This window comes from Ruditapes philippinarum, unplaced genomic scaffold (genome assembly GCF_026571515.1).
Source record: "Ruditapes philippinarum isolate M1 unplaced genomic scaffold, ASM2657151v2 ctg1980_1_1_1_1, whole genome shotgun sequence".
NCBI lineage: Eukaryota > Metazoa > Mollusca > Bivalvia > Venerida > Veneridae > Ruditapes > Ruditapes philippinarum.
Genome location: NW_026865252.1, coordinates 27,839 through 36,416, shown reverse-complemented (window position 1 = coordinate 36,416; position 8,578 = coordinate 27,839). Strand labels below are relative to the sequence as shown.

Genomic DNA, 8,578 nt, shown 5'->3' with positions numbered 1-8,578 from the left:
AATAGTGTTTACATTTTACCCTGGGGTCAAAATTAGCCCCACCATGGAGGTCATAGGTTTTCCTTATATGTATGTAGTATGAACTTGAAATTTTCTGCTCTGAATTGACAAAGGCTAGAGGTTAGATACTTGTCATGAAACAGTGTAGACACATGTAGACACAAAATTGATTTCGGAGAAAATAGTATAATACTTTACATAATTCAAATCTGTTTGGTTTTATATATAATTTTGTACGCGTGGCGTTGTTACTTCGGCGCGATATAATCAAACACGTGCACTATTCTAATTTCTAATACAAATTATACATTTCGATAATATACGTATAAGTAGCTCTATCTGATTGCACTTTTATTGATAACATTTATTTAATTTTATAACTTACCTTCAAACGCTTCTATTTGTTAAGATAATGTTATTCTAATTAAGGAAAAAAATGACACATCAATGATTGTCTATCTACATCTCTGACAAAAGATAACGACACAAGCATAGCTATTATTAATATTTCAAATCACAACTGTCTTGAACACTAAGTGAAAACACAATTTATATAACATATTAAATAAGGTTTAAAACGTTTTTAAAATTATGTATCAGAACATAATTATAATTATTCATAACGAAGGTTGTCATATTTAAAAATCGCTGCAATACATGCTTTTTAAAACACTCCCGTGTGTTAGAAAATTATTGAATTCCCACAAAAAGTTATACCATTAGATGCGAAATTCATTTTGAAATAAAATGATATATGATTCAACTATTTTGGAGTAAATTTAAGACCGTACGTGTGATTCTAACGTCACCACCCCTAACCGTGTGATTATTACGCCGCCGCGTTATAATCACACGCGTGTTAATATTACCACACGTGTGATAATTACGCGCCACCGGACGCTTCATTTAGATAAGAAAGGATCCCGGATTAGAAGGGTTCGGATTAGCAAGGCTCCACTGTAAAGATACTTCAAAAAGAATGAATCAGCACCTTACATTTTCTAGTTAATTTACATTAAAGTTTTTCTTAAATTAAATGCATTATAATATGAATTTTGCAAGGTAACACGATTATCACATTTCAAAAGCTCTATAAGCTTCATTACATTTGGCCTTATATAAAATATGATTTAACGAATCGTTTCTTTATATTTGCGTATACTGGACATAACATTACAAAATGATATACGTCTTCTATATCTCTTTCGCTACAAAATATAAAATACCGCACATTTCTTTTTATCTATTCCTAGCGTATCGATCGGTTTCAATGGCTTCAACTTGTGCGGCGATAGTCTAAGCTAAGACAGAACGCTTTTAAATTTAATGGCACTATATCTGAATATTTTTCAAACCCCAATGAGTTTTTTCATTATTGTATATTTCAAATGTGACGCATCACTGAAGTCGTTGATGCCAGTTTTGTTTTTTATTTGTTTGTTTGTTTCATTTTACGCCTTTTCCCAACAATACTTCAGTCATATAGGCGGGTAGTTTCATAACCACCGTTCCCGGAGAGCTACACCAGTATTAGACTACCTTTTTCCGCGCTAAACTACCAAAGAATCTCCCGGGGATTGAACCCACGCCAGAGAGGTAACTGGATTACATGTTTAAAAGTATTTATGAACAGCCACGCGAGAAATAACAAACTATCAAATTGTGTTTAATGGCCATACTATAAGGTATGGCTTCTATTTATTATTTTAACCAACAATAAACATGTGCAAAGAATAGTACATACATCAATATTATGCAAATTAATACAATATAGAAAAACACATGTAGAAATATTAATTAATCGAATTCTACTATAATAGTAAGAAATGTGAGAGTTTCGTAAGAAAAACGCCATAAAAGCTAGAATAAAGCTAGCTTTTCCCCACATTTCACTACATAGGAGAGAAGACCAAGGTTAATGATATAACTGGATTGGATATTTAAAAGTATACATTAATCTTTCTTTGAAAACTAGATGAAACTTAAGTAAGTTTACACCGAATGGATTGTTCCAAACACACGAAAGACCTTAACAATCTAAAATGTTTTTAATTTGATATGCCCAGTTATTTCTATTAACCGTGCGTTTACAAAAATATCTTTACATTTTTGCTAACAAAATATTAGAAGACGTTATTATTTTAAACCAGAATTAATAATACGTACATACCTATTTTCATACAATGGGTAACGCCCCATTTATCCATAAACACCCATATACTACAATTTGTCATCCAAAAGAGATTTGCACAATTTTAAAAGGTTACCATACAATACACATTATTCTGCTATAAACTTACAAAGTTTATAGCAATAACAGCAACATAAATACATGAGAAATGGTTTACACAGGGTATATGAATACTGTTAGAAATTCACAATTACAATAATGTATGATACTTCATTTTCAATTGTTCATAGAGAAAAAAATAAAATCATAAATGATAATTTGTAACAAAATCATAGTCTGAACAAAAATCCTTAGCACCCGTATTATTGCTAAATCATTTTTAATACAAAAACTCACATTTAACCAGGCGACATTCCTTATCAAACCAATCGGCTTTTTTACAATATCTATCATTGATTTTAATTTTGGTTGGATCTTTTAGTGTATATTTCTTAAAAAAGGGCAATGAAGAATGATTTAGTAATATACCGTGAATTGATTATTTATACTAGCATTAACAACATTTTAGTAACTTTGTATAGATAACATCAAACTAATATTTGTAGTTGATAATCAAACTAGGGAACGGCAAAACATAATGTGATTTAACATATTTAGTTACCACCAAAAGAACATAAACATTGATATAAAGACAGTTACAGTACACTGGAATAATATGGCAAAAGGGCTGACTAACAAGTTCTTTTAACACTAGCAACGGGTCTTTCCTTATGCAAAAAGTAACAAAAACATTTTTTTTACAAGAATCAGTTGATATTATACATCACTATGGACATGAATTTGCCTTATGAAAAAAAGGAGTTTAAACAGTATTACTTGGTCAAATACGACGTTAATGTTATGTCTTCTCAGTTTACGAATCTGTTTATCTTTGAATCTTCATTTGTCATTTAAAACAACCACAAACGGTAGATAGTTTGAAGGAGTTGGAGAAAAAGTTGCGTACAAATGAACGTGATCCATTTTCATTAGAGTTGCCATATTTTGGTATAAAAAAAGATTAAAACATTTGAGAATTGATAAAATCTGACAAATTCACATGGTCAAAACACTTTCAAATATCATAAAAAAGTTAATGGAAAAAATCAAAAGAAAATTTATACATATAGTTCTTGTAATAAAGGACAAAATAGACAGTGCTTAAATACTACGATTTTTGTTTGTTTGCTGTTTTTTATCTTTATATAAAACAAGAGGGCCATGATGGACCTGAGGTCGCTCAGCTGTATATAGCCCCCCCCCCCCCCCACACACACACACACACCCATAAGAAGATGTTTCATGCTAAACATCTAAGCTCTAGCTCATTGGGCTTTTTAAAAGAAGATTTTTTTTAAGTTTTTACTATACACATATAGTTAAAAACAATGACACCCCTGGGGCGGGGCCAATTTTGACCCCAGGGCTTTTATTTGAACAAACTTGGTAGACACCTGTTAGAACATGTTTGATGCTAAATATCTTAGCTCTAGCTCTTTGAGTTCTTTAAAAGATGATTTTTTAAGTTTTTACTATATGCATATAGGGAAAATCAATGACCCCCTGGGGCAGGGCCAATTTTGACCCCAGGGCTTTTATTTGAACAAACTTGGTAGACACTCATTAGAACATGTTTCATGTTAAATATCTTAGCTCTTTGGGTTTTTTAAAAGAAGATATTTTAAGTTTTTTCTTTCGGTTGCCATGGCAACCAGAGTTCTGCATGGAAGTAAATTCTTTGAACAATTTTTAAAGGTGACCACCAAAGGAACATTCCTGTGAAGTTTGGATGAAATTGGCTTAGTGGTTTATGAGGAGATATCATTTAAAGTAAAAGTTTACGGACGACGGACGGACGACGGACGGACGCCGGACGAAAAGCGATCACAAAAGCTCACCCTGTCACTTTGTGACAGGTGAGCTAAAAAATCACGATTGATGTTTATTTGCATTCATATAATAATGATAGTTTAAAAACAGTTATAATACTATTAAACAGATAGGAAAAAATTAAATGCAGTTTTCGTCCTTTTTTTCTTTCTTTCTTTTTTATCATTTTCTATTTTCACTTTTTTGAAAATTACACAGTTAAGTTAATAATAATCAACATGACAACAATAACTGATCTCATATATCACTACATCTGTATATTGAAACGGCGGCAAATAATTGTACGACACAGCGTAACTACAAAATACGTTAAAGATCCTGTAACTCAATTTTTTATGGTTTTATATCATAAATATAATGCTCAAATAAAGAATTATTATTATTGTAAGTTCCAAAAAGTATTTTTTGTAACGATATTACTGAATTTTATGTTAATAAAGGGAGGTTATTATAAACATAATTATTTTCTTTAAGGTCTGAGTCAAATTTTTCAGTAAGAAATTAATGCATATATTTTAATGGTTACATATAATGTGAACAAATATTTGCAGTTAATATTGTACATTTTCTTCAATGTTTGAAAATTGTTTTAGAAGCACAATTATATACATAAATTATATAAAAACTTTACTTAAGTGTCATTACATCCTGAATTTCATCACATAGGATCTGTTCAGGTGGCAATTGGAGTTTTGACTCGTAACATAACTCATAAACTTGCCTGGTCTAAAATAGAAAAATATTAATTTTATTTGCAATAAAGGTATAAATAATGTAGGAATAAATGATAGAATCATTATATAACCTTTCCTTTCAAACGCCAGCTTTCAATTTACTATTGAAAATGGCGGCGTGGCCGAGTGGTTAACGCACCGGACTAGTAATCTAAGGATTGCTGACCGCATGGGTTCAAACCCTGTCAGGGGCAAGCCGTTGTTTTCTTGAGCAAGAAACTTAACATTCATTGGTTCGTTTTGGTTTGAATAAGGGCAGCAGGTCATATGTTGGGCCAGAGCAATTTAAGGTTCTTAACTGGTTACCGGTCTCCAAAAGAGTTGATCAGTAATAAAGTCTGACACAGCCCAAAATACATAAAGGAGCATTTTGTACCCCTTAATCAGGTCCATGACCGCTGTACCAGGTCAAGAGTGTTTGCACTTTCATCAACTGTTTCCTGTGTAAGCTATTCTTTTAGTGACACAGGACGATTTTCTTTACCAAAGGTAGGAAGCTTTGGTAGAAAATATTTTGCGTTTGATGGTATTGCACTATGGAACGGCCTTCCTCAAAATCTTAGAAATGTTCAATCTTCCCACACCTTCAAGCATGCCATCAAAGCCCATTTAATGGCCAGTTAATTTTAGTTTATTTTTCAATAGTATCTGAATCTTTAAATAGTCTTAATAGAGTCCCAGATTTTACATATTCTTAAGTTTAAGCAAAACACACATATGTTGTGATTGTCCTTTAAATTAGTAATTTACCCATTTTTAGCTTGCACATTTAACGTTTTATAATATTTTTATTAATTTTTTACAGTTTGACTGACAATTTCTGTGATGCACTGTTTCATGATTCATTGATGTGATACAAACTTGGACTGTGATTTTAATGTGATACAAACTTGGACTGTGATATATTGTGATATCAACTAAATTATTGCAATTAATGCGTTATTGAATAATACAAGAATTCATTTCAATTTCATACAAATTAACATGACTTTCTATGTTATGCCTCCAATGTCAGGGACCACAATGGAAATAAGAAGAATCCTTTCCTCTTTCTTGTATTATCCCTGGTATTGGTGGGCACTAAATGGCTCATATATTTATATTTTGTCGTATATTTATGTCATGTCATATTTCTAGTCTCCTTAATAATTTGATTATTGTTATATTTATTGTATCATTATGCATCATTATGTCATTACCATGTCATGTACACTTTTACCGAATAAAACTAACTAACTAATTGCTTAGTACTGGCTGGTTCCAGGAGGGAATTCGAGTGTGTTTCAGGAAGATTACAGCTTCCAACCCAATCAAACTAAAATAAATGTGTATAAACTAATTTACAATTGCGTAAATATAGTTAGTTAAAGTGAATAAAGCTATGTATCTGATGCAAAATTTATTGTTTGAATTTAAAAGATATACTTCCAAAACGCTTGCATGAAATAAATATGATAATAGCGCATGCACAAAACCATTGCCAAACGGATAAAAACCTACTTTAAATAGCAAAATAATATTTTGTTTCGGAATATTTTATTCTGTTTACGTACATTAATCATTGTGTATTAATTAACAGAGACATTCTATGCTACAAATAGTTCGGGAATTAACCATAGAAAAATGGAACCAATATATTTCACTGTTTACTGTAAGTGTTGTGAAGGAATGAATAGGATTTGTTCAGAAATCAATACAACGTTTAATACATTTTAAAAGGTGTGTACGTGAAGCGCACTAATTAGTTATAGACAAAGAACAGTGTACACATAAATTGCTACTGCTATTTGTTTATTTGGCAAAATATTAATTCCAGTCATTCCATGTTATGCAAATAGCTGGCTTAATGGATTTGCAAATCATTATAGGGGATATTTATATTTGTAAACGCTCTCATTACATATTAAAATAAATTCTTATATATCGCACATCGAAATACAAGCAGTTCAATATCTATAAACAGTTTTACCTGTCCGTCTGTTTTCTTCTTCTTTCTTTTCTCTTTCTATTGGAAAATTCTAAAATTTTCAATATTTTACATTGATAACCAATATCAAAAAGTAAAACAAAACTTTTTCATAATTAACGGAAGACTCTTATCAAGACCATGATTGATTCAATATATAAGGAAATACTAATGGTTGATGAACGTAGTCACATGTGTATATATAAAACGTATAATAGTAAGATACTGTATGATAGTCATTATAACTATGTCATTATTGATGCACAATCTTAATAGTTTTGTGTCGAACTTAAATATCGATAAATGCAGTGTCTGTGATTTAAGTCTTTTTTTAATCATTTTCTAGTGCATTTTTACCTGACTGTTTGTCATGTGTGATTCTTCATCGTACGTTTTGAGCTTTGCACATATGTGGTCGGACATTGTAATCTGTACATTATTTGTTCCATCGGGCTTATCTACATCAGAGTAATGGCCGGTTTCTACAAGTTATGTAATATAAATATGACATGAGAAAGATATGGGTTTCATATACCATGCAAAATACAGATACGACAGAATACGTTTGCTATTTCAAAGATGATTTAAACACCAGAAAAAGCAATATCCTCGTTTGCCCCTCCCTTTTACCCGCATCAGGCAATAGAGACATTGCTGAAAAGTACCGTATAATTCATATTCTAAAAAAATCACTACTTTTCAATTACCATTTAACGCAGGTTATTATAACAATATTTAACGCCAGCTATTTGATGTATATAAAAATAAAGAGAAAAGAAAAAACAAGGTATTAACAAGTAATGGTTTGGAAACAATGTTTTTGCTAGACTGGTTTATGAGAAACAAAGTGATGCAACAATTATAGCTCTAAACAAATCTACTGTTTTAAATATAATACATACAACACATCATAATTTGTATGCGAGAAGTTGGCAGTGAAAAGTGAGCTAAGCAAAAAGGCATTACATATAAGGAAATCAATGATCTGCTGGCTAAGCAATCTAGCGAGGCATTCCTAATATAGATCTATATATATAGTAACAAACTGCACTACAAATTGAAACTGGCTCAACATTCGCTTATATAGAGTTCTTTCTCTGTAATCATGTCTCACAAATCAACGATGACATTTTTATTGTCTTTTTCACTGATTGTATATTCTGATACAGAAATGAGAGAATAAATACACACATGCCATCATATCGATATGTCAGTCCAATTACGACGCAGCAAGCGCCTAGCAGAACAGTTATGAAAACATACCCACTGCTAATCCACCATCACAAAAAATGATGGTTTCAGAACAGCTTACATGTATTACATGCATAGCTAGAATGCTCACCCAGCAGAGAAATCCAGCAATAGAGTACAAATGCTCTACTAGAATGCTCAGCTGGCAGGGCAATAAAAGCAAAGATTTTGTTAAAATAGTACGAAATGCTCTGCTGGAATACATTACAATACAGCGGGACATTTTTTAATATGGAATAAAATTGCCCTGCTGAATATGCTGAGCTGGTTAGGGAAACTAGCAAGAAATTTCTAAATATAGAGTAAAATTGCACTGTTGAAATACTCATCCGGCTACGCATCCTAGTAAGGCATTCCTAAATATAGTGTACAAATGCTGGAATGCCAAGCTGGCAGATCATTCTAGTGGGGCATTCCTACAAATAGTGTAAAAACTGCTCAGCTGGCTATGCAATCAAGGAGAGCATGCTAAGCAATCAAGCGGGGCATTTCAGAATTTAGTGTTATGATGCTCTGCTGGAATGCACAGCTATCAGAGCAATCTAGCATAGAGTTTTGAAAAAAAGA

General features: G+C 31.8%; 1 long non-coding RNA gene across 1 annotated transcript; it reads right to left on the bottom strand.

The window, feature by feature from the left end:
* Positions 1-3,444: 3,444 nt before the first annotated feature.
* LOC132728365 (uncharacterized) lies at positions 3,445-7,533 on the bottom strand. Its single transcript, XR_009625474.1, has 3 exons — positions 7,118-7,533; positions 6,764-6,812; positions 3,445-4,786 (listed from the first exon to the last, which is right to left on the bottom strand). It is a non-coding gene; the product is annotated as an uncharacterized LOC132728365 (long non-coding RNA).
* Positions 7,534-8,578: the final 1,045 nt, after the last annotated feature.